Below are 27,904 nucleotides of genomic sequence, written 5' to 3'. Positions count from 1 at the left end.
TGAGTGCGTGTCATCTGCTAAAATGGAAGATACATCAGGCGACAGCTGTAGACGGGCGCGTAACGGAGTAAAATAGGGGCACTCGAGTATAAGGTGTCTCATCATCCACAGTTGAGAGCAGTGGGGACAGAGTGGGGGAGGATCGCCACTTAAAAGATGTCGATGGCTAAATAGTTAAAATTACCTCCTCCCGACGACGCGTTCGGGAGGCATAGGTCCAAGCACAGGGAAGAGCTTTCACGTCCTGCGATTTATTATTGGGAAGTGTCGACCAATGTGCGTGCCATAGAAGAGCAACACGACGACATAAAACGATCCGTAGATCGGTGAAGGGAATCATGCGAATAGCAGGCTGAAGAAGAGAGACTGCAGCCTTGGCCGCTATATCGGCCGCCTCATTTCGAAACATATCAACATGTCCTGGGATCCAGAGGAGCGCCACAGAGACGCCCCCCCAAGTGGAGCAAGTGGAGGCAGTCCTGAATCCGGTGGACCAGAGGGTGGACAGGGTAGAGAGCTTGGAGACTGAGGAGAGAGCTGAGAGAGTCTGAGCAGGTAACGTACTGTATCCGCTGATGGCGATGGATGTATTGGACAGCCTGGAGAACAGCATTAAGCTCCGCAGTAAAAACCGAACACTGGTCGGGAAGCCGAAATCGATTGGGGGTGTCGCCAACAATATAGGCACTCCCAACACCAAACGATGTTTTTGAGCCATCAGTGTAAATAAATGTGGTATCCTTCATTTGTGCGCATAGAGCAGCAAATGCCCGACGATAAACAAGGGAAGGGCTACCATCCTTGGGAAACTGACAAAGGTCACGGAGCAGGAAGGTCTGGGGCCGGATCCAAGGCGGTGCTGTACTCCAAGTTGTCAAGAAAGTCTTAGGAATGTGGTTCAGATGGTTCAAATGGTTCTGAGCACTATGGGACTCAACTTCTGAGGTCATTAGTCCCCTAGAACTTAGAACTACTTAAAACTAACTAACCTAAGGACATCACACACATCCATGCCCGAGGCAGGATTCGGACCCGCGACCGTAGCGGTCTCGCGGTTCCAGACTGCAGCGCCTAGAACCGCACGGCCACTTCGGCCGACCTAGGAAAGTGGAAGGAAAGAGAATGTGGCAGTTGACGGAAGATGACTCCCGGTGGTAGTAGGGAGGAAGGGCGGCCTGCATAACCTAAATCCAAGGAGGCGTCGAAAAAAATTTTATGGGCTGCATTAGCAGGCATCGAAGACAGATGGCTAGCATAACGACTCAGAAGGACAGCTCGCCGATTGGACAGCGGAGGTTCAGCAGTCTCAGCATAAACGCTTTCAACAGGGCTGGTGTAAAAAGCTCCATACACTAAACGTAATCCACAGTGGTGGACAGAGTCGAGACGCCGAAGAATAGACGGCCGAGCAGAAGAGTAAACTATGCTTCCATAGTTCCATTTCGAGCGCACTGAGGCGCGACAGAGGCGGAGAAGGACCACTCGGTCCGCTGCCCAGGAGGTATCATTCAGGACACGGAGGGCGTTGAGGGATCGCAGACACCGAGCCGAAAGATAGGAAACGTGGGAGGACCAGCACAGTTTTCTGTCAAACATAAGACCCAAGAATTTAGTGACGCCCGCGAACGGTAGGTTGACAGGGCCTAGATGTAAGGAAGGCGGAAGAAACTCCGTGCGACGCCAAAAATTGACACAAACGGTCTTACTGGGAGTAAAGCGGAAACCGGTTTCGATGCTCCAAGAGTGGAGGCGATCGAGACATCCTTGAAGACGTCGTTCAAGAAGGCTGGTCCATTGAGAGCTGTAGTAGATCGCAAAGTCGTCCACAAAGAGGGAGCCCGAGACATCAGGAAGGAGACAATCCAAAATTGGATTTATGGCAATGGCAAACAGTACAACGCTCAGCACGGAGCCCTGGGGTACCCCGTTTTCTTGGGAGAAAGTACGGGAGAAAGTAGTGTTAACCCGCACTTTAAATGTGCGCTCTGCCATAAATTCACGAAGAAAAAGGGGCAGTCGACCTCGAAAGCTCCAAGAGAAGCCTGTCCTCCAACAGGTATCGTATGCTCTCTCCAGATCAAAAAATATTGCTACTGTTTGGCGTTTCCTGAGAAAATTGTTCATGATATAAGGGGAGAGAGCAACAAGATGGTCAATGGCAGAACGATGCTTTCGGAAAGTGCATTGGGCAGTTGTTAAAAGACTTCGGGACTCCAGCCACCAGGCTAAACGGCAATTCACCATACGATCCAAAACGTTACATACACTACTCGTGAGAGAAATGGGGCGATAGCTATAGGGGAGATGTTTGTCCTTTCCAGGTTTCTGAACAGGAATGACGATAGCTTCCCGCCATCTTCTGGGAAAAGTATTGTCGGTCCAAATTCAATTATAGAGGCGAAGGAGGTAACACAAACGATGGTATGATAAATGCAGCAACATTTGGATGTGGATACCATCCGGTCCTGCGGCTGAAGAGCGAGAAGACGAGAGTGCGTGTTGGAGTTCCCGCTTGGAGAAAACAGTATTACAGCTTTCGCGATTTTGAGAGGAGAAAGCAAGATGTCGCACTTCCGCTGCACGTTTCTTAGGGAGAAAAGCTGGCGGGTAATTTTAAGAGCTCGAAATCTCAGCAAAGTGTTGACCCTTATGAGTTAGAAATTGCGACAAGGTCAACTAATGTATCATGCGTGACATTGAGCCCAGAGACCGGGGAGAAATTAGGCGCGCCTGATAACCGTCGAATCCGACTCCAAACTTCCTAGGAGGGAGTGAAGGTGTTAAATGAGCTAATAAAGAAGTCCCAGCTTGCCTTCTTGCTATCGCGGATGACGCGACGGCATCGCTCACGGAACTGCTTATAGCGGATACAGTTGGCCAAAGTAGGATAGTGGCGGAAAACTCGAAGAGCACGTCGCCGCTCACGTATTGCGTCACGGCACGCCTCGTTCCACCAAGGAACTGGGGGGCGCTGGGGCAATTCGGAGGTGCGTGGTGTTGAACGTTCCACAGCTGTAAGAATAACGTCGGTAATATGTGTGACCTCATCGTCGACGCTGGGAAAGTGACGGTCATCGAATGTCGCTAGAGACGAAAAAAGTGTCCAATCGGCTTGGGCAAACTTCCAGCGTCTCGGGCGCATATTCGGCAGTTGTGGCTGCAATCTAAGGACACATGGAAAGTGGTCACTCGAGTGTGTATTAGCAAGAGCGAACCATTCGAAGCGCCGAGCTAGCGGAAGAGTACCGACCGAAAGGTCCAAATGAGAGAAATTTGTCGTAGAGGCAGAGACAAATGTAGGGTCCCCAGTGTTAAGGCAAACAAGATCCGCTTAGTGGAAGACGTCTATCAATAGTGAGCCGCGCGGACAAGGACGCGGAGATCCCCAAAGCGTGTGGTGAGCATTGAAGTCCCAAAATAGGGGAGCGGAAGCTGACCAAGTAGATGAAGGAGATCAGCTCTTGCCATTGGAAGATGGAATTTATACAGTACAAAGAGAAAAGATGTATCCAGAAAGGGAAATACGGACAGCGACAGCTTGGAAGGAACTGTTTAAGGGGATGGGTTATAATGGAGAGTATTACGGAGAAGAATCATGAGTCCTCCATGTGCTGGAGTGCCTTCAACAGAGGGGAGATCAAATCGGACTGACTGAAAATGGGGGAAAACAAAGCGATCGTGGGGATGCAGCTTTGTTTCCTGAAGACAGAAGAGGACCGGCGAGTAGGATCGTAAGAGGATCGACAATTCATCCCGATTGGCTCGAATGCCGCGGATACTCCAATGGATAATGGACATAGGGTGGACAGAAAAGGGAAGAATGTGACCAAGGTTGTCCTCAACTCAATGACTGCTCAGAGCCGGCGACCGACAGCGTGGAAGGGCATCCAGCCGAAGGCAGAATATCCTGATCCATAGGTTGTTCAGGAGCAGCTCCTGCCACCAGCAACCGGCCAGTTGATCGGCCGCCAGCAGTGTGCCTCAGTGACACAGAAGACAGCCGAGGGCGGCTACCAAAAGGTGGTGCTGTAGATGAGACACGCCGTGGCGGAGAAGGAGAGGAACTGGGTTTCTTATTAGCTTTCTTGGAAACAGGATGTTGAGAGGAAGGAGGAATCGATGGTTGCGAAGTCGGGGTACGTAAAAATTCTTCACGAGTAGCCTCTTTTTTGGGAGTGTCTGATTTTGGGGCTCGGGATTTAGCAGAACCCAATGAAGGGTGAGCCATAGAGTGAACAGGTGAGAGTGGGGAGGTTGAATGGGGGATCTCTGCGCTGGCCGATCTGACGACCGTGGCACTAAAGGTGAGATCACAAGTCTGCGTGGCTACCTCCTTTGTTGGCCGAGGAGAGGCATGGACAGTGCTGTATTTACCTGCGTGAGGCACAGTGGGCTTTCGAATAACTTTCGAGCAGCAAAGGTCGACACCTTTTCCTTCACTCTGATTTCCTGAATGAGCCGTTCGTCTTTAAAAATGGGGCAATCTCTAGAGGAAGCAGTGTGGTTCATGCAACTGGATGGCGGAAGACAAGCACCCTCATGGGGATCCTTGCCACACGTAATGCATTTGGCGGGATTGGAACATGACTGGCTGGTATGATTGAACCGCTGACACCGATAGCAATGCGTAGGGTTTGGGATCTAAGGGCGAACGGAAATTATCTCATAGCTTTTATGGTCGATGGAAATTGAACTCTGTCAAATGTCAAGAAGACAGTACGGGTTGGAACGATGTTCGTGTCAACTCTTTTCATGTCTATGAACAGCCGTTACGCCCTGGTCAGACAGGTAGTTGTGAATTTCCTCGTCAGACAATCCGTCGAGGAAGCGTGTATAAACGACACCACATGATGAATTTAAAGCCCGGAAAGGGAAGGTATGGAGCAGTGAAGTACGCAGCAATTTTTGTGACTGGAGGGCACTGACTGTTTCTAACAACAGGGTGCCATTTCGTAATCAGGAACAAGACTTTACAGGACCTGCAATAGGGTCGACACCTTTCTGAATAATGAAAGGGTTGACTGTGGAGAAGTCTTGACCTTCGTCCAACAGAGAAACAACAAGGAACTGTGGCAACTATGGAAAAATTGTCCGTGGCTGAGACTCATTGAATTTTCGCTTGTGATCAGACATAGTAGATGATGAGGAAACCATTGCGGAAGTATACCCCATGATTACCAGCGTCTACGATGGCGCGCCCCTTCCTTGTGGGGGCCCTCTCTGAGGGCACTCCCACCTTAGGTGATTGTTCACACCTCAGGTCACACCTCCCGAGAAACGGACGGAGGGACCAATTGGCACTTTCGGAAGGTATCAGCTCGGGTAATCACCCCTCCCTGGGCCTGGCCATAACCAGGGGGTACGTACGTGACTTACCTGTCTACCTGGGGCGGGAAATTACACGTTACCCCGTCATTGGCTACGCAGGGGAATGCGTGGATCGGCCTTCAGACACGCACAGGGAGGAAAAAAGAAGAAGGGAGGAACGAAGAAAAGGAAAGGAAAGGAAAGAAGAGAGGTCTCAAATGCCACAGCGGAGATAATGGTAAAGAGAAGAGGTAAGGAAAAGAGGACAAAGAAAGGACAAAGACTTGTCAGCAGAGAAGCGAAGAAGAGTGTTTTAGAGTTTCGAGCGTCTGTCTCCGGATGTAGACACTAAACATACTCCAAGAGGAGGAGAAAGGGAATGGAAGAGGCGGAGGAGAGGGGGGGGGGAAGATGGGGGATGGGGAAGGATGCGGAAAAGGGAGGTATGCAGCCTGGAAAGGAAGGAGGGCCACACTAGCTCGGGGTCCCGTGTTCGCTACGCACTTATCCACAAAAGAGTTGTGGACCCCCTGGGGGGTATGGGTTGGCTGCGTGTGCCGACTCTTGATTCGTCCTTGTTATTGTACAGTCACTGCCGTTAGCGTTGTCTAGTTCTTCGGGCAAGTGTTCGTGAAACTGTGTGTAGTATGTGTGATTTTGACTGACAAGTAATTTTAAATGTTGTCGGCATACTGGCTCTCAGTTGGTCGGTTAGCGTGGAGCAGCGAGGAATTCTCGGCAAGGCGTAGTTTGGCCGGGGCCCGCTGGCGGTCTCTACGCAGTGTCGGAGTGTGTGGCGCTATTGCCATTGCTACGTGGTCCGTGGCTCACTGACCCTAGACACGAAAGTGGAGTTTTGATTTAACATACCAGCAAGACAAGACTGTTCACATTGCGGCGTTTGGAGTTCGTTGTCGTCTGTTGGGATATTCCCACGTGGTTTTCAAGTTGGAAAATTCTGGCCACCCTCCAGTGGAGTTTCACTGTATTTGATTATTTGAACTGAAGTGCACCAGTGGAATCTTCTGCCTTGTGGCCGTTATCGTTCCGGTTACCTGCCCTGGCTGTTGGCGTAATTTCAGGCAGTGTAGTTTCCTCATCGTGTTGTTGCTGTCCAGTATGGTGTGTAGTTTGACAGCTCCATGTACGTTTTCTAGAATGAAATTTTCACTCTACAGCGGAGTGTGCGCTGATACGAAACTTCCTGGCAGATTAAAACTGTGTGCCGGGCCGAGACTCGAACTCGGGACTTTTGCCTTTCGTGGGCAAGTGCTCTTCCGACTGAGCTACCCAAGCACGACTCACGCCCCGTCCTCACAGCTTTAATTCCGCCAGTACCTCGTCTCCCACCTTCCAAACTTCACAGAAGCTCTTCTGCGAACCTTGCAGAACTAGCACTTCTGGAAGAAAAGATATTGCGGAGACATGGCTTAGCCATGGCCTGCAGATGTTTCTAGAATGAAATTTTGACTCTACAGAGGAGTATGCGCTGATATGAAACTTCCTGGCAGATTAAAACTGTGTGCCGGGCCGAGACTCGAACTCAGGACCCTTTGGAAGGTAGGAGACGAGGTACTGGCCGAATGAAAGCTTTGGGGACGAGGCGTGAGTCGTGATTGGGTAGTTCAGTCGGCAGAGCACTTGCCCGCGAAAGGCAGAGGTCCCGGGTTCGAGTCTCGGCCCGGCACACACTTTTAACCTGCCATGAAATTCCATATACGATTGGTAGTGGGTGCCAATATCTTTTACGTTGTTCCCCTCAACTCCCTGTTGTGCCCCGGTTGAGGTGGCAAAAGCCAAGCAGGCAACCACTCTCTTCATAAAGTCTACCAACAACCAAGACACGAAAACAATAAAACAAACGTTGACAAAAAACATCAACCCAAGACGAGACAACCTACACATTAAGTCAATAAGAAACACGAAGACAGCTGTGATGCCGGCCGCGGTGGTCTCGCGGTTCTAGGCGCGCAGTCCGGAACCGCGCGACTGCTACGGTCGCAGATTCGAATCCTGCCTCGGGCATGGATGTGTGTGATGTCCTTAGGTTAGTTAGGTTTAAGTAGTTCTAAGTTCTAGGGGACTGATGACCTCAGTAGTTAAGTCCCATAGTGCTCAGAGCCATTTGAACCATTTGACAGCTGTGATTGTCGAAGCAGCAACACAGGAGGACTGTAAGAAAATAATAGAAAAGACGAAAGATATTGAGAATATCGCGTGTGAGGGGCCCAGAAAGCGGCGACCTTTGGTGACAGTCTATCGAGTGACAGACACTATCTCGGATAGAGAATTTCTTGAGTGTCTATACGACCAAAATCTCGGTAATGATTTCACAAAAGACGAATTCGACAAAGACGTGAAAATCAGATTCGGCACAGGGCACAAAGGAAAGGGATACAACCATCAAGTGTTGGAAGTCACACCCAGAATTTATTGGTAACTCACCAAAAAAAGAAGGGTGTACATAGACTTCCAATCCTAATCAGTGAGCCAGTGTTACAACTGTTGTGACCTTGGCCATACAACCAAAGCCAGCGCAGACACAGGTACGACCTGTTCAAGGTGTGGCAAAAAGGGCCACAAACGCGCGGACTGTCGAGCATCAGAGCCCATCGATTGCATCCCGTGCAGGAACAGAAACATAATTTGCAATAAGAGCAGGGAGTGGCGTCTGGCAGACCTACAAACAGCTGCTTGATAGACTAATTGACAGCACTGACTATGGCAACTGAACACCCACCTGAGTCAACCAACATGCTCCATAAATCAACCCCTGAAAAAACAAGATCATACAAGTCACCATCCACCAGGCACAGAAACCATCTACGTGCAATACTCTGGCGTAAGAGGCAAAAACTATTACCTGACGACTACCCCAACAATGGTCACATTCCAGGCTTGATACACAATACAAACCTGGAGGACAGCCATCATGCAATCGCTGAATACATAGACGACCTAACACTCACAGGACAAATGTCACCAGAAGCCGCCAATCTAATCAAAAGACAAATAATGTACTGGATGACATTCCAGACGACCCTTATGAACAGGATAGACGAACTCGATGACGAACTACTGAGAATAGACATGATAACCCCAAATCCTGATACCGACAGACCAGAAAACCATACCACACACGAGCAACCAAAGCAACTGCGCAAAACAGCGTTGCTAACGACTCAAGATCACCCATCCACTCCAGCACAACGACGCACATACGACACTACAAAATGCGAAGGACGCGTCAAACCAATCAAATTCATACAAGGTGAGACCTTGAACCCAACGGTGCTGAACACAACCGTAACGCAAGCCAGCACTACTGGAGCCCAAACGGAAAACACGGAAAAATCAGACACCTCAGACTGTAATCAAATCAAACGCAAAATAACTCTCTCTGACTCACTGACAGAGGAAGAAGAGGACGTCTATTATTGCCCTTACGCCAGAGATTGTAGTGTTCATAACAATGATATTCGAAACCGTAATACAGACCTTGAACAGGCCACAGCGCCGGCAGACACCACGAATGCCTCACAAAAAGCCGCAGCAACAACCGCGACAAAAGTCTGTGGAGGGTCTGGCAATAGAGGCGACGGTGCGCATAGCCCGCATCTCGTGGTCGTGCGGTAGCGTTCTCGCTTCCCACGCCCGGGTTCCCGGGTTCGATTCCCGGCGGGGTCAGGGATTTTCTCTGCCTCGTGATGGCTGGGTGTTGTATGCTGTCCTTACGTTAGTTACGTTTAAGTAGTTCCAAGTTCTAGGGGAGTTATGACCACAGCAGTTGAGTCCCAGAGCCATTTGAACCATTTCTGACAATGCGCATAACATACCAAAAGCTGTTATGTCTGTCACAGCGTAGACGAGCAGTCAAGTGGGAACCATACCACGTCAAATCAATGCAGGATGGAGGCACAAACAACCAACACATCTGATACACATCAAGACTGCACAAACGAAACGCACACAAGAAACAAACGAATCATCACAGCCTTTAGGAAACTAAAACCACATAGAAAACCCAAACAGCCTAAGAGAGTCAAGAAAGTGAAAGCGTGTGACGACCAATCGCGGCAGTCGCAGGCTGCCTCAAAACCTAGTGATACGAAAGTGCATACCCCTGATGATACCAACACCTTCGCAGCCCCCCAACCAACAACCTCAATGCCGACGCCCAAGGAAACCCCCACAACAACCAACGAGGAAGCCAATCCAGCGCCCCCCGCAGAGGTGCACAGCAACGCCACTACACCATCACGACACGTCACGGCTGCAGAGACGCCAACACACGCGATCGACACCGATAGTTTTAGTTACGACAAGCTAGATATAAATGTAAAATTAAGTAGGCTAGAAAAAAGAGACATCTTAGAGACGGCAGAGCGGATGTTCATCCGCACCCTACACCCGTACGGCCAATCTGTTTGTTTCCGTACATCAGAGCAAACCGATAGACTGATTCTCAAAACGGAGAATATTCCAACAGATCCAGACAGCCTACTAGATCTGCTCATGCAGGTGTGCGCCCGCAGGGAGTAACCATTCGACATGGACAAGCTTTACAAGGATCACGTAAGGGCTCATGGGAGAACATACTTCGATTACAGTCAAACTGGCAGCAAGTGCTACGCCACCGTTAAACACCCTAATTGCACAGCTTAATGCTATGCGGAGTATACTTGTAAATTCGGAGCTCCCACGGGTCCTACGTGAACTAAAAAGTGACATTCTGTGCATACAGGAGCCCTACACTAGACAAGGGCATATACCCAACTTTCCTCCAAGTGCGGTGACAGTTGCGAAGGGTACAGGCTGCATGGCATCTGTCATAATCCTAAAAAAAGAAATACATCCAGTCAAAATTACAGAACTCAGCACCTAGTTACAGTTGAAGTCACACACAAGGGGGATACTTGGATCATCGCGTCGCTCTTTCGCCCAATTCTGTCACTGCATCAAACCATACGCAGACCTCATCAGAGATGTTGCGCAATACGCTGGCAACAAAAAACTTCTCATCTGTGCAGACATAAATGCCAGATCAACCCTGTGGCATTCAGACAGAACTGACGACAGAGGTAGAATAATAAATGACATCATCCAAGAAAACAGACTACACGTACTCAACAAGGAAGGACATCACCCGACTCACATCGGACAAAATGGTCATTCATCAAACATAGGCATCACCCTCGTTAATAATGCCGCCATCAACCACGTACGAGACTGGACCGTACATGACCAAATCACTGTTAGCGACCACAACATCATCACACTAACCTTATGTGGTACACCAAACGTCAACACAGAAACCGTACCAAAAATACTATTATTTGACAAAACAGACTGGGACAGGGTCAGACAAAAAATATATGATCACATACAGCAAGACATCACCGGCAGTGTTGATTACAGAGCACACATGCTGACAGATATCATCACACACACACAGAACACCTGCATACCCACAAAAGAATGACAAAACACCAAAATATTCCCTGGACTACACAATTAACACGACTCAAACAAGACTCAAAACGTAAACGTAAGCTTTACCAACGAGCAATTTCAGATAGAGAAAGACAATTACGACTACACGCCTACCGGCTTGCCAAGGACAAATATAAACTTCAGCTGAATAAGACCAGGAAAGATCATTGGAACAGCCATGTAGCAGCACAAACACAACTAAACATTTGGGGGGAACCATACAAAATGGTGACAGAGAAAATTAAGAGCCCACTGGTTCTGGGAACGCTGCGACAGGAGGACGGTGCGATGACTAAGGGCTGGAGACGGACACCGGAGTTCCTGCTGAGCAAACTCCTGCCTGACGACATCGCAGACACAGACACACCACAACATGCAGCACTGAGACGCGAAGTAGACACAGTATACACCACACCAACCGTCACCTGTCCATTTGCGGAGGAAGAAGTGGCGACAGCGATCTCAGAACTCAAAAACAAAAAGGACCGGATGGTATCCACTCTGAGGTACTAAAACAAATTGCACCGCAGATCACCCCGTTTCTCACAACGTTGTTAAACGATGCATTAAGTCTGGGCCGTGTGCCTGCAGTGTGGAAGACCTCGAAGGCGGTTATCATCAAATAGGCTCCAGACAAAGACCCATCAGACCTCAAGTCATACAGACCAATTTGCCTTACCAATACACTCGGTAAAGTACAAGAAAAACTACTCTGCAAATGACTACAAGCACACCGAACACTACGGGGACTGACACCACACCAATACGGCTTCAGGGAAGTGAAATCTATAGACGACGCAATTAACAGAGCACCCCAAATAGTACACGACACACCCTCCAAATACACACTTGCAATTATGATAGACATCTCAGGTGCCTTCGACAACCTCTGGTGGCCGGCCTTGTTCAAGAGGCTCAGACACCTGCAGGTACCGGAGTCTCTGTCTAATATTTTCATGGACTACTGCAGAGACAGAACGTTCGTTTGGCAAATGGACAACCAGAAAGTGATTAAACGAATTACAAAAGGCTGTCCACAAGGGTCGATCTGCGGCCCCATCTTCTGGGACATAGTTATAGAACCGCTCCTATTGTTACTAGAGGAGCACATCTTGACAGATGGAGTTGTCGCTTATGCTGATGATCTACTCGTCGTAGTTTCAGCAAACAACCGCGCCCAGCCAGAAGAAAGAGCCAATGGAACACTTAGGACAATAACCCAATGGTGCACAGATAATAAATTAAAGATAGCAGGAAACAAAACAACTTATACATTGCTAAAGAGCATCCTGTGTAGGAACCCAATAGTCAAAATCGGGGACACAAACATAAAAAGACTAGCAGTCACACGCTATGTAGGAGTATACATTGATGAACGATTAAACTTCTACGAATACATGCGAATATGCACAAACAAAGCAGAAAAGATACTACACAAACTGGCTAGGCTAAATTCGGAACAATTCAGACTACTCCTGTCAGTGACACGAACATACCATTGCGCTTTCTTTGAGTCAGTACTATGCTTTGCTGCCAGTATGTGGGCCTACAGGTTAAATCTCTCAACCAACAGAACCATTGTACGTCGAGGCCAAAGAAGTGTTCTACTTCGACTAACAGGGGCATTCAACACAACACCAAATGACGCACTATGTGTCGACATGGGAATCTTACCCATAAATATCACCATTAGGTACCGCACAGCAATGTACTGGCTTAGGATGGGGAGAACAGACCAGGTTCGGCAGATCACTGGTGTACCGATTGAGACAACACTCCAACTCTGAGCATGGCGAGTGGATACCTGGCAGAGCGAGTGGGCCAACAGCGATAAGGGCCGCCGTGTATACAACTTCTTCCCTGACATCCGGGAAAGACTAAAACTAAAACATATCGATCCCAGCCGCGGTATGGTACATTTCATCACAGGACATGGCCCTTATCCCACGCACCTGTAACGCGTGAGTCTGCAGCAGACTAATAGATGCACATGCGGGGAAGAAGGTGCCCCTGAACATACTGTCTTCTCCTGCGGACAACGCACGAACATAAGACACACAGTACACATAAATCGCCTGAACACACAGAACGAACTACATGCCATAATACGCGACCCGGAAAGGTGGACTGGACTCAACAAACTAACGGACGAAATCTCGAAGATCCAACCAATGGAATACTTGCGCAACAGACCCTGCCGAAGGCAAGTCGGTCCAAACAGACGTCACGATGCCTAGGGGGACACAGATATGATTAGCACCACGAGTGATGAAGAAGAAACAGATACAGACCAGGGCACCAACACAGATATTGAAGCGACCAGCGCGGATGATCCATAGTGCCAACCAAGTCAAAATCAAAGAACAGAGTGGAACAACCGACAAGAGGTGCACAAGTCACACACAATCCTAAAAACAGATTGCACCTTATATGTAAATAGTTAACAGCATCTCCATGTCTAATAAGAGCATAAATCTAGGTACCTCTTCAAGGGACCTACGCCTTCGGTTAAGAGCGCACAGTCTGGATGGAAGGATCTTAATTGTGGTCCCTCTCTTTTGAGCCCAACCCGACGGATACCTATGGTAGATCGGGGAAAACCTCCGTTCCGGCTGTGTTGCTGGCGGGGCCGGAAGGTGCTAACTGCCACACCACGTATCATTGTAAGTCTCATTGGCTCAGCGTGAACTGTTTGTACAACCAACCTACACAGCCTATACCTCAACCTCCACTACACTAATAACTTCTGATCTGAAGCTTAAAGCTAGGCACCTCTTCAAGGGACCTACGCCCCCTGGTAAGAGGCGGCGCACGTCCTGGATGGAAGGATCTTAATTGTGGTTCCTCTCTTTTGAGTCAAACCCGACGGATACATGGTACATCGGGGAAAACCACCGTTCAGGTCGTGTTGTCGGCGGGGCCGGGAGGTGCTTGCGCCTGATGTACTCTACTAGGAGCCTTGTAGGCTCAACACAAACCGTTAGCGGTTCAAATGGCTCTGAGCACTATGGGACTCAACTGCTGTGGTCATAAGTCCCCTAGAACTTAGAACTACTTAAACCTAACTAACCTAAGGACAGCACACAACACCCAGCCATCACGAGGCAGAGAAAATCCCTGACCCTGCCGGGAATCGAACCCGGGAACCCGGGCGTGGGAAGCGAGAACGCAAACCGTTAGCGTCATTACCTTATTACTATTACCACAAGTACCCTTTCATTAGCAACTTTGAGCCAAGCACAAAATCAGTTACCTCTCTATCGTGTATCGTAAATAGTTTAGCAGGCTGGACATGGGGTCTTAGTCTTAGTTTCTAGCTTTAACGTACCCTAATCTCTTCTAGGTAAGTTAGTTTTTAGGATGGTAGATGTTAAAGGCATGGTGAGCGGCGGCCAGCGTCTTGAGGGTCATTCCAGGACCCGGGCCGCCGCCCACAGCCAGGTGACGGGCAATATTATACCTATATCTTCTCTATTCAGTTCTCTTCCTTCCTTCTTTCTAAATATTTAATTTAGTTTTGTTTATTAATATCTTACTTGATTTTGTATTTGTTATAAGTTTTTCTAATGCTGCACACACAAAAAAAAGATATTAAATGGATGTAAACAAATAGAGCCCGCCTCCACGTGGCGGGACACGTGCAACGGCGTGAGTGGGGACGGGAGCCGGTGTGGTGTTACTTTCAGTCACTCCGGACCCCGGACCCAGTCACAGCGGCTAAGTGGCAACATACGACCCACCATAAGAAATTAAACTGAGGGTCATAAAATATAAGCAGCTAGTGAAAAAAAAAAGAAAAGTGTGCCCTGGTCGGGTGAAGTGGAAGTTACCTTGTCGGTGAGTCCGTTGACTGTCGGTCGGTTGGGTTCTCGTTGGATCGTGAATGGTTTACCCGACTGCCTGTCTCACCTAAGTGAGCGTTAGTGTCTGAATTACAGGCCGATCGTCGAACATCTTAGCGCCATTGTGTGTACTGCGCTATTATTTTTTTAAATTTGTTCTTGTATGGTTTCTAGCTGATTTTTTTTATATAATTAGAGCTGTTTTGCTCTTTAGGCCTTCAGCCTAGTTTAAAGTACTGTTTCACATAAGCCCTTTGGCATTTTAAAAATTTTAACGTTGCTTAATTTTAAGCCTTGTGCCTTCAGCCGATTTTCAGTTTAAGTTGTTTGCTCTTTAGGCCTTCAGCCTAAGTCAAAGAACTGTTTCACATAAGGCCTTTGGTATTTAAAAAAGTAATGTTATGGAGTTTTAAGTGTTAGGCCTTCAACAGATTTGAATTTAACTTATTTACTGCAGCCTAACTAAGGAACTGTTTTAAGATAAGCCTTGCCTTTTTAATTTCTGATTATGCTTGTGTTTTAAGTTATCGGCCTTCAGCCGTTTCTAAATAAAAGTGGCTTTTAGCCGGTAATTAAGTCCCAAAGATTAAAGCTGTGTGTTTAAAAAAAAATTTTTTTTTAGGCTTTTGTAATGTTTGATCAAATAATAAAGTTGTATATTCGAGTGTAGCTGACAGCCCCTTATTATGGCCCCTTTCCACAATTTATACTATCTGTCTTGTCATGTGGGTTTAGCAGCGATTCTCACAGGTCTTGTCTAAATCATTCTGCAATTTATTTTTATCATCTGATGATTTTATAAGACAGTAAATCACAGCATCATGTGCAAACAATCTGTGTGACACTCAGATTGTCCCCTAAATCGTTTATGTAAGTCAGCAACAACAGAGGGCATACACACGTCCTTGGCGAACGTCAGATTTCAGTTATGTTTCACTCGATGGCTTTTCCTCAGTTACTAGTACCTGCAATCTTTATTAAAGGTAATCACGAAGCCAGTCGCCCAACTCAGACGATACTAAGCAGGCATGCAGTTTGACTACAGGTGTCTTGTGAGGAACGGCGTCATCTACATCTACATCTACATACATACTTCGCAATCCACCATACGGTTCGTGGCGTAGGGTTCCTCGTACCACAACTAGCATCTTCTCACCCTGTTCCACTCCCAAACAGAACGAGGGAAAAATGACTGCCTGTATGCCTCTGTACGAGCCCTAATCTCTCTTATATTTGTGGTCTTTCCGCGAAATGTAAGTTGGCGGCAGTAAAATTGTCCTGCAGTCAGCCTCAAATGCTGGTTCTCTAAATTTCCTCACTAGCGATTCACTAAAAGAACGCCTCCTTTCCTCCAGAGACTCCCACCCGAGTTCCTGAAGCATTTCCGTAACACTCGTGTGATGATCAAACCTACCAGTAACAAATCTAGCAGCCCGCCTCTGAATTGCTTCTATGTCCTCCCTCAATCCGACCTGATGGGGATCCCAAACGCTCGAGCAGTACTCAAGAATAGGTCGTATTAGTGTTTTATAAGCTGTCTCCTTTACAGATGAACCACATCTTGCCAAAATTCTACCAGTGAACCGAAGACGACTATCCGCCTTCCCCACAACTGCCATTACATGCTTGTCCCACTTCATATCGCTCTGCAATGTTACGCCCAAATATTTAATCGACGTGACTGTGTCAAGCGCTATACTACTAATGGAGTATTCAAACAATACGCAATTCTTTTTCCTATTCATTTGCATTAATTTACATTTATCTATATTTAGAGTTAGCTGCCATTCTTTACACCAGTCACGAATCCTGCCCAAGTCATCTTGTATCCTCCTACAGTCACTCAACGACGACTCCTACCCGTACACCACAGCATCATCAGCAAACAGCTGCACATTGCTATCCACCCTATCCAAAAGATCATTTATGTAGATAGAAAACAACAGCGGAACTACCACACTTCCCTGGGGCACTCCAGATGATACCCTCACCTCCGATGAACACTCACCATCGAAGACAACGTACTGGCTTCTATTACTTAAGAAGTCTTCGAGTCTCTCACATGCTTGGGAACCAATCCCATGTGCTTGTACTTTAGATAGGAGTCTGCAGTGGGGCACCGAGTCAAACACTTTCTGGAAAGCAAGGAATATGGCATCCGTCTGATACCCTTCATCCATGGTTCGCAAGTTATCATGTGAAAAAAGGACGAGTCGCGTTTCGCAGGAGCGATGCTTTCTAAAGCCGTGCTGATGCATGGACAGCACCTTCTCTGTCTCAAGGAAATTCATCATGTTCGAGAATCCTGCAACAAACCAATGTTAAGGATATTGGTCTGTAATTTTGAGGATCCATCCTTCTACCCTTCTTATATACAGGCGTCACCTGCGGTTTTTTCCAGTCGCTTGGGACTTTACCTTGGGCAAGAGATTCGCGATAAATTCAAGCGAAGTAAGGAGCCAGTGCAGTAGAGTACTCTCTGTAAAACCGAATTGGAATCCCATGGGGACCTGTCGATTTATTTATCTTCAACCCATTCATCTGCTTCACAACCCCAGGGATGTCTACCACTATGTCCTCCATACGGGAATCTGTACGAGACTCACACGGCGGTATGTTTGTACTATCCTCCTGCATGAAAAATTTCTCAAATGCTAAATTTTTAAAATTTCAGCTTCCGTTTTGCTGTCTTCTGTTGCCAGGCCAGATTGATCAGTGAATGACTGGATGGAAGCCTTAGACCCGCTTACCGATTTTACGTAAGACCAGAATTTCCTTGGGTTTTCAGCAAGATGTTTTGCTAAGGTATGGCGGTGGTAGTGGTTGAATGCTTCGCGCATCGCTCTTTTTTACAGCAGCACGAATCTCTACTAACTTTTGCCTATCCTCATTCTGCCGATCTTTCTTGTACCGCGAGTGCAACTGCCTTTGCTTCCTGAGCATTCTCCGAATTGCGCTGTTAAACCACGGTGGGTCTTTTCTGTCCGTAACCCACTTTTTCGGCACATACTTGTCCAATGCGTGATTTACAATGTGTTTAAAATTTGCCCATAACTCTTCCACGTCCATCGTACTGGATGTAAATGAAGTCGATTCATTTAGTAAATGGGATGCTAACAACTTGGGACTTTACCTTGCCGGCCGAAGTGGCCGCGCGGTTCTGGCGCTGCAGTCTGGAACCGCGAGACCGCTACGGTCGCAGGTTCGAATCCTGCCTCGGGCATGGATGTGTGTGATGTCCTTAGGTTAGTTAGGTTTAACTAGTTCTAAGTTCTAGGGGACTAATGACCTCAGCAGTTGAGTCCCATAGTGCTCAGAGCCATTTGAACCATTTGAACTTTACCTTGGGCAAGAGATTCGCGATAATTTTCAACCCATTCTAGTAAGAATACTCTCCTAGCCTTATTGACCGACTTTTTAACTTTCGTAACTATAGTCGTAATGACAACATCATGATCACTAATTCCTGTCTCAACAGCGACACCGTCGATGAGGTCTGGTCTGTTCGTGGCTACCAGATCTAAAATATTTCCATTACGCGTTGGCTGTCGATTTAGCTGCTCAAGACAGTTTTCGGATAATGTGTTCAAAAGTAATTCACACGACGGCTTGTCTGTACCACCTGTAATGAATCCATAGACATCCCAGTCTATACTAGGTAGGTTGAAGTCGCCTCCGATTAATATAGCATACTTCTGCGTTACAGAATGTAGACTCCCTTTGAATGATTGTAGAACTGTCACGGTAGAACCTGGTGGCCGGTAATAACACCCAACCAATTAACTTTATTTCTCCTAGCCCTGTTAAACGTGTCCAGATAACTTCACAATCACACTCTACTTCGACCTCAGTGGACACAATATTTTTGTCAACACCTCCTACGGTGTCTAATCTGTCTTTCCGATACACGTTCCAACCCTCACTAGATATTTCAGAACTTCCTATCGCGTCAAATGCGATCTGGAAATCTAGAAACACGTAATGAGATTGAGATCCCTTTTGATAGCACTCATGACTTCATGTAAATAAAGAGCTAGATGTGATTAGCAAAAACGGTATTTTCTGCGTCCATATTGGCTATTTGTCACAAATGGTTATCTGCCAGGTAACACAGCACATGTTCGGAAATCCTACTACAAATCGAGGTTATTGATACGCCTCTGTAATTCAGTCGATTTCTACTATTTCCTCTCTTGAGTACTGGTGTGACCTTGCGACATTTCAGTCTTTAAGTACGGGTCTTTTCTCGAACTAGCGGGGTCTATACGATTTCTAGGTACGGAGCTATTGTACCAGCATAGTCTGAGAGGAACTTAACTAGTAAACAGCTTGGATCGGAGGCCTTGCTTTGTTAAGTGATTTACCGAGAATATTTACTTAGAAGCTTCTCACGTTATTCGTCAGTAACACTAGCATCGCTATCGCTCAGTGAAGGTATTCATTGTCTCTGGCCGCTGGCATGCTTTACGTACGACCAGAACCTCTTCGAATTTTCTGCCAGATTTCGAGACCGAGGTTCTTTATGGGAACTTCGAGAACCGTCTCGCACTGTAGTCAGCGCTAAGTTCCGATCTTTAATAAAACTTGGCCTGTCTTGGAGATTTTTCGTACTTTTGAATTTGGCACGCTTTTTCCGTTGCTGCTGCAACAGTGTTCTGACTTGTTCTGTGTACCACGGTGGTACAGTAACATTTCTTATTATTTGTTTGCTACATGTGTTTCAACTGCCGTCCGTACTTTCTCTATGAATCTAAACCACGTCTAGTCTACACTTACATATAGTGGAACTACTGGGACTCTGTCTTAGGAAGTAATGAAGCCAATTTTTATCTTTTTTCAGTGGATGTATTTTGTGTCTTTTTGTATGGATTTGGATGTCACGCTATTTGGCCTCTCTACAACGACCTTGTAGTCACTCTTGTCTGTATACTTTACAGTGCTCCTTATCTGAATAAAGGCGACCGATGTAACTCTGTGGTTAGCGCACTGAACTTGCACTCGGGAGGACGATGGTTCAAATGCGCGTCCGGCCAGCCTAATTTATGTTTTCCGTGAGTTCGCTAAATCGCTTGAGACAATTGTCGGGGTGGTTCCTTTGAAAGGGCACGGCCAATTTTCTTCTCCATCCTTCCATAATCCAGGCATGTGCTCCGTAGTGGGAAACATTGCTTGTTGCAAAATGTGATGAATCTAGGTGAACGTGTAGTTCCCAACGGATTTTGAAGCATGAATTTGCTTGTAGCAAAATATGTGACGTAAATGGCCGCATCTTTTTATTACATTGACGTAGAATTTTAAACTTTTTACCTCTCCAAGGAATCGTAAACCTTCGTACTTAACATAAATTTCATCTTGGTAGGTCTACCAGCAGCATAAAACAGCCTGCCGGAGTGGCCGAGCGGTTCTGGGCGCTACAGTCTGGAACCGCACGACCGCTACGATCGCAGGTTCGAATCCTGCCTCGGGCATGGATGTGTGTGATGTCCTTAGGTTAGTTAGGTTTAAGTAGTTCTAAGTTCTAGGGGACTGATGACGTCAGAAGTCCCATAGTGCTCAGAGCCATTTGAACCATCCTTAAAACAAGGGGTCTTAATACACATACAGACAGATAGTCGAACAACAAATGAGGAAAAAATATTTTTCCCTGGGATGTAATTACAAACTAAGTATTTTTGAGATTTTTGTTTTATTCGTACTGTGAAATTTTTCTTCTTTCTAAATATGATCATACTAGGTCCACGGGAAATACCCTATAGCTCTGGATGAGTGACTTGGCGAGTGTGCGTATATGCGACACATATGGCGGAAGGTTTGGATAGCACTGACTTAGAAAACCTAAATTTTGTATACTGCCAAGGACCCGTGGACCTTAGTATGTGGAAATTCGAAATTTATGTTTCTACCCGTCCTTGAGAAAAGAGTATGTTAACAGCTGCACAGATAGATGGACAACAAAGTTATCCTGTACACAAACGTCGCTAGGGAGCGAGGTTGTTGCCTCTGGCTCCTGAAAACAATGCGGGGACAGAAAGTGGTTGCTGCATGCAGCTTATGAGAAAAATGTACAGCAGATCGAGTGGTCGGCACTCACCAAGCGGACACCCAGGGCTGGCGTCAAACAATAAAACAGAAAATTAGGTCAAATAAACAGAAGTTATTTCAATGTACATGGCACAAAGGGCACAGCTAGGGAGGAAGTTACCAGGTGTAGACCAGTCTAGAAGGACCTTCGACCATAGATACTAGTAGACTGGCCTTGCTGTGCAGAAGCTATAGGGCTGGTGTGGCTCCAACATAAACCACGTGACTGTTGGCAAAACGTGGCGGGATTTCAAATCAGCGGTCTGCCATCCTATGTGTGTATCGTATTTTGCCCATATTTCTCAATTGACTGCCAAACGCTTCCAACAAAAATTAATTTTTTTATTTGCGTAAATTCATGTCAGAACTACATTTGACCTGGATTTGTTCACAGTACCATTTATAAAATCTAACAAATACATCGAACGCCCCTCTGGTGGACAGCGGGACGAAATTACTATAAACTATCAATTAAAGTAAAATGTCGTTAAAATTCTTTTAAACAGTAAGAATGGGCTCGTGTCAAAACTTTAAACATTGGATTCGTCGCGTTTTAAGCTCTAATCACTTATAAAAGAAAATGAGATATGGGAATTATGTCAACTATAGGTGCCAAAATTGTCGACTTTAGGAGCAGGTCCATTTTAGAGTATCAATTTTAGGTGCACTTCAAAGATTCAGTTCCCACTATTTTTACAAAAGTTTAAACTATCAGCCTAAAAAAAATTTTTTTTTGGATGAAAGGTGAAGCTTTGAAGTTTCAGACAATAATTTTGGAGCCTATTTAATAGTTTTAGAAGGTAGAAAAACATCCTCTTCATGTGTCGACTACAGGTGCTCTTACCCTATTATAATCTCACTTGCATATACAAAAAGGCGCGTATGTGCAGATGGTTGAAAGTTTTTCCGTTTCAGGGCCTGTATCCAAAGCTGCCTTCGGTTTTCATCCTTAGGGAACCTATGAGTAGGAACGAGAAACAGTCATACTTACTTCTGTAACCGAATTATCACAGATACTTTCCAAAATGTAATATGAGTCTGACTTTACAGGCATCACTTTCAACACTTTAATTTACGTGATACTCTACTTCAAGTGTAAAAAGCATATAAAACTCACTTCAGCAGATTTCAATAAACGCATCTGCACTATCATAGAAACACACATGAAATGTAATACCATTTCCCCCGACAAAACGCTGAGTACAGCCATAAGCGCAACACGAAACAACCATGTTTTGCCAACATTCACGTTACTTTAGTCCAGAGATGTTGGAGACACGAAAATGACGTCAGGGCCAGTCTATTATATTTATGGTCGAAGAGAAGGACGAACAACCTAAATAAAGGGGGCAACCGGAGGGGGAGCCGGCTGACCATAAGTACTGTGGTGGTCGGTCATGGGTTCCAGAGCCTACCGAGGAAGACTACTGCTCTACTCCAGGTGTGGATCACAAGAGAGAAGCAACTGTGTTCTGCTCTGCAAGACACTCCTGCGCCCATACACGTGCCTTTTCCTCGCACACATGCGACTGGATAAAACCCATGGCGTGAATTTACTATTAATTTCTTCACAGGACTGAGGGAGTCTCTTGTCAGCAGCTTGAACAGGACAGAACTGCCCCTGTTCTGGAAGGTAGGCACCTGTGGTCAGGTCCACATCTACGTCTACATGATTGCTCTGTAATTCATATTTAAGTGCTTGGCAGAGGGTTCATCGAACCACAATCATACTATCTCCCTACCAAAAATTGAGTTCATCGACGAACAACGAACTTAAACAGGTGTCTTACGACGTCCGCCCCGAGAAGATACAACGAACGAAAGCGAACAAAATGAGATTGAAAAAAAAAAAAAAGATGGACAGAGCGTCTGCCATGTAAGCAGGAGATCCCAGGTTATAGTCCCGGTCGGGGCACACATTTCCATCTGTCCCCGTTGACGTATGTCAACGCCTGTAAGCAGCTAAGGGTGTTCATTTCATTGTAATTTCATTCTGTTTGTCGCACTTAGTTTATGACAGTGCGTGTAAGACTATTTATCATTCAATTTACGAGACAGATCGCGTTTACACTTTGTTTTTTTTGGGGGGAATTAGAATTGTACACGTTGCACATGTTTAAAATATCAGGACTTGATCAGTACTGCTTATGGGATTAGTCTGCACTTTTAATCACACACACACACAACTTTCAAGCATTAACAGCACCTGAAGTGGTTTGAAAGAGGCCTCAATGTGGGTTTTCATTTGGCCAGCTGGATGAATTGCGCAGTATTCAGATTTCTGTGTCATTTGGATGTGACAGTGGCCCGATGTTGGGCCGCATGGGAATATGAATGGAGGCACACATGCCGCTAACGCACCTTTCGTCCATGCCTGTTGACAAAAGGGAGGATCGTCTTGCATGAAAGCCTTCAGACTCGTGCGTGCCAGCTGCGAACAGGTGATAGACTCCCAGCGACATTTTGTGCCACTGGTGGGAGACTTGCAGCAGGTGGACTACGGAATTACTGTCCCAAGCGTGGGCCGCCATTGACTCCACGACACAAATGGCTGCGTTTTGCAAAGGTGAAATGAAGTAGAATCATGAACTGTTGACAAACTGCATCACATCAGCAATGGATCATAGCAACTCATTACCGCAAACGATTATTGTCGTCCCGTATGGTGACGACTTGGGAGAGGTTCGATTCTTCCAGTGTCTTGGACAGCCACGGCTGAGTTACTTCTGGCGTCATGGGGTGGGCAGCGATAGATAATAACTTCAGGTCATGGCTGGCAGTCACTCAAGGAACGGTGACGAAACAGTGTGTTAGCTCCCATTAGCAGCACTCTGCTGACTTCTTCAACAGGCTAATGCTCATTTACAGATCGCATGTGTCCCTATCAACTATCTGACGATGTTGAGATGTCCCCATTGGCAGCAAAATCCTCAGGTCTGTTCCTGATAGGTAATCTGCGGGACCACCTCGGACATCAGCTCTGTAGCAGTTCTAATATCCAGGATGTCGAGGAAACATTACAAATGTAGGGGGATGAGTCTGCCTCAGGAGAGTAAACGACTTCATACTGATAAGCACTGATAAGGGGCTAACACCGCCAAGTTCTTTGTAAATTTTACTCCATAGGGTAATCACTGAAATGACATAACGTACTTTCTCAACACATGAAGCTCCTCCCCTTTATGGTGATTAACCTTTTTTGTGACATTTGATCTGTTTTAGCACCTACATATCAGAACAGCTGCAGTTCTTGGATCAACACTGGCGCAGGCTGTGTATCTGTTGCACTGTTGTCAAAAAAATGTTTCAAATGGCTCTGAGCACTATGGGACTTAACAGCTGAGGTCATCAGTCCGCTAGAACTTATAACTACATAAACCTAACTAACCTAAGGACATCACACACATCCATGCCCGAGGCAGGATTCGAGCCTGCGACCATAGCAGTCACGCAGTTCATGAGTGAAGCGCCTAGAACCGCTCGGCCACCGCGGCCGGCCCATTGTTGTCAAATGCTGCCCATATTGTAATCAGTCTTCCAGGAGACGCCATAAGCTCACCTCATCAAATTTCTGTTCTGGCGTTCGACATCTCTTTATTTGCACAGGGAAAATTTTTCCTCGTGCCAGATGATGAAACGAGACGATTGCACAGACGTTCCAATGAGATGATTAACCCACAGTGCATGGACGATGTAGTTCAGGCCGGTAGTGGTTCTGTGATGTTTTGGGGGCTTTTTCCCTGCTACGACCTGGTCCCGCACATCAGCTTACCGTGAACATGAATTAGGATGGTTATTTGAACAATTTCAGTGTCCAAATGTTGGCATTTCTCTTCTACATCTTCGTGGCGCTTATGTTGAGGAGACACTTGTCTTCGAAGATTAGAACAGCAGTGTTGACAGGGCTCCACACACACACACACCTCAAGAACACCCAGACACTCTGTCTCTCTTCAACTGGCTCAATCTTAACCAGGTACGAAATATAAGAGACTGTTTGCGACATTGGCTGAAACGCCACAATTAACATTCTCAGAATGTGATAGCTCTACAGGATCTAATCATCAGTGAGTTACCACTGCTGCACATTTTGAAGTGACACATAGGTACGGCTAACTAGAGCGGATTTGACGGATGGGGAAATGTTGCGCAAGTCCAAATGCAGGTGAGCGTAGCCACGATATGGCGTGCTGGATTACTGAGATGTGGGGATTTCGAAATGTTTAAGTACTGTACATACATCTGCAAACAAGCAAAAAAATAATCACGATATTTATTTTTCGAAATGATGATAAAAATTTATGATTGTCCTTAGATCGTTAAGAAAAGCAGTGGACCCAGAACAGACACGTGATGGTTACCTCACTAATTCCTGGACGATAATTTCCAATTTTAAGAGGGTTGTCCATAAAATAATGTTCCAATTATTTTCCACAATGAAAAGCATGTTCATTGACATTGAATGAAATATATTTGGAAAGCTTAGACTCAAACCTACTTGTCGACATAATCACAGTTGAGATCAATGCATTTTTGCTTGTGGTGTACCATCTTCTGTATGACGTGGTCGTGCGGTAGCGTTCTTGCTTCCCACGCCCGGGTTCCCGGGTTCGATTCGCGGAGGGGTCAGGGATTTTCTGTGCCTCGTGATGACTGGGTGTTGTGTGATGTCCTTAGGTTAGTTAGGTTTAAGTAGTTCTAAGTTCTAGGGGACTGATGACCATAGCTGTTAAGTCCCATAGTGCTCAGAGCCATTTGAACCATTTTATGACCGCACTGTAGAACTCTCCCACAGTGCCACAAAGGTAGCTTAAAATATCTTCTTTCAGCTACTCTCTGGTTATGAAGTGCGTCCCACTCAGGTATTTCCTCAATTCCGGGAAGAGATGGAAATCACTTGGGAATATTTATGGGTTGCACGGCCGGTGTGTGACAGCATCCCATCCAAATTTTGTTCATGAGATTTGTTGTGACACGGGTGATACGTGAACGAGCGTTGTTCTGATGAAAAAGCACTCCCTTCGTGTGATTGTGCTCTTGTTTAGGGTCACATGGTGAAGGTTCTTCAGCGTCTCACAGTAGCCGTCGATTGCTGTACCGGCCGGCAAGAATTCGCACAACAATAATCCCTTCCTGTTCGAAACCATGCTCGCCATCAATTTTCCCGGCGGACATTGTTTGTTTGAATTTCTGCAGTTACTTCGGCACTGTGTCTTTCCACCGACAGGATTGTTGTTTCGTTTTAGGTGTTATTAGTGGACCCAGGTCTCGTCCTCATTCTCAATAGAGTCTAAGAACTCCTCACCATCAGTTGCGTAGGCCTGAAGAAATTCGAGGTCCATTGCCATGCTTTTCCGTTTGTGGTCTTCCGTAAGCATTCCCAGGACCAACATTGCACAAACCTTGGCATACCTTAAATGGTTGTCAAAATTTTTTCAGTGCTGATCCTGGTGACATCAGGGGTCATCTCACAGAGCCCGTGAATTGTCAGCCTTCGATCTTTCACCATTGCTTCTTCCACTTTCGCAGTCGTCTCGTGCGAAACCGATGGCCGTCCAGAACACTGTTCGTCATGGGCGTCTGTACGTCAGTCTTTGAGTTCCCTCCACCATTTTCACGCATGTTCTCCGCTCATACGCGTTTCTCCATAGACCTCACGCAGTTGGGAATGAATGTCTACCGGCATAGTCTTTTTTTGCACACAGGAAACAAATCACATAGCGTAATTCTCTTCTGGAGTGAGATGCGGATCGGCGTCCCGTCTCTGAAGGCTGCCAAGCCAAGACTGATCGTCGCAAACAGCTCATCGGGGCGGAAAATATGTGAGGGAGAACGAAGCTAAACGCCATTGTGGCCGGATCCAGTGTAATAGCGTTCCTCGCGACTGCAGGTCCTTGGCAATCTTATTTTACGGACACCCATCGTATTTAGTACCAAAAGAATCGTTGATCATCTACATCTACATCTACCTGATTACTCTGCAATTCACATTTAAGTGCTTGGCAGAGGGTTCATCGAACCATAATCATACTATCTCTCTACCATTCCACTCCCGAACAGCGCGCGGGAAAAACGAACACCTAAACCTTTCTGTTCGAGCTCTGATTTCTCTTATTTTATTTTGATGATCATTCCTACCTATGTAGGTTGGGCTCAATAAAATATTTTCGCATTCGGAAGAGAAAGTTGGTGACTGAAATTTCGTAAATAGATCTCGCCGCGACGAAAAACGTCTTTGCTTTAATGACTTCCATCCCAACTCGCGTATCATATCTGCCACACTCTCTCCCCTATCACGTGATAATACAAAACGAGCTGCCCTTTTTTGCACCCTTTCTATGTCCTCCGTCAATCTCACCTGGTGAGGATCCCACACCGTGCAGCAATATTCTAACAGAGGACGAAAGAGTGTAGTGTAAGCTGTCTCTTTAGTGGACTTGTTGCATCTTCTAAGCGTTCTGCCAATGAAACGCAACCTTTGGCTTGCCTTCCCCTCAATATTATCTATGTGGTCTTTCCAACTGAAGTTGTTCGTAATTTTAACACCCAGGTACTTAGTTGAATTGACAGCCTTGAGAATTGTACTATTTATCGAGAAATCGAATTCCAACGGATTTCTTTTGGAACTCATGTGGATCACCTCACACTTTTCGTTATTTAGCGTCAACTGCCACCTGCCACACCATACAGCAATCTTTTCTAAATCGCTTTGAAACTGATACTGGTCTTCGGATGACCTTACTAGACGCTAAATTACAGCATCATCTGCGAACAACCTAAGAGAACTGCTCAGATTGTCACCCAGGTCATTTATATAGATCAGGAACAGCAGAGGTCCCAGGACGCTTCCCTGGGGAACACCTGATATCACTTCAGTTTTACTCGATGATTTGCCGTCTATTACTACGAACTGCGACCTTCCTGACACGAAATCACGAATCCAGTCGCACAACTGAGACGATACCCCATAGGCCCGATGCTTGATTAGAAGTCGCTTGTGAGGAAAGGTGACAAAAGCTTTCAGCAAATCTAGAAATACGGAATCAACTTGAGATCCCCTGTCGATAGTGGCCATTACTTCGTGCGAATAAAGTGCTATCTGCGTTACACAAGAACGATATTTTCTGAAACAATGCTGATTACGTATCATCTTTGTGCCTAGTTCCCTAACGCTTCACCTT

The 27,904-nt window shown here is 46.3% G+C and overlaps 1 protein-coding gene across 1 annotated transcript in view; it reads right to left on the bottom strand.

Annotated features, from left to right (window-relative positions):
• Positions 1 to 27,904, bottom strand: part of LOC126106576 (cytochrome P450 4C1-like) — a 171,354-nt gene that overhangs the window by 124,761 nt on the left and 18,689 nt on the right. The window lies entirely within an intron of this gene.

Source organism: Schistocerca cancellata, chromosome 10 (assembly GCF_023864275.1).
Source record: "Schistocerca cancellata isolate TAMUIC-IGC-003103 chromosome 10, iqSchCanc2.1, whole genome shotgun sequence".
Taxonomy (NCBI): domain Eukaryota; kingdom Metazoa; phylum Arthropoda; class Insecta; order Orthoptera; family Acrididae; genus Schistocerca; species Schistocerca cancellata.
The sequence above is the reverse complement of the archived record's forward strand: the minus strand, read 5'-3'. Positions and strand labels throughout refer to the sequence as shown.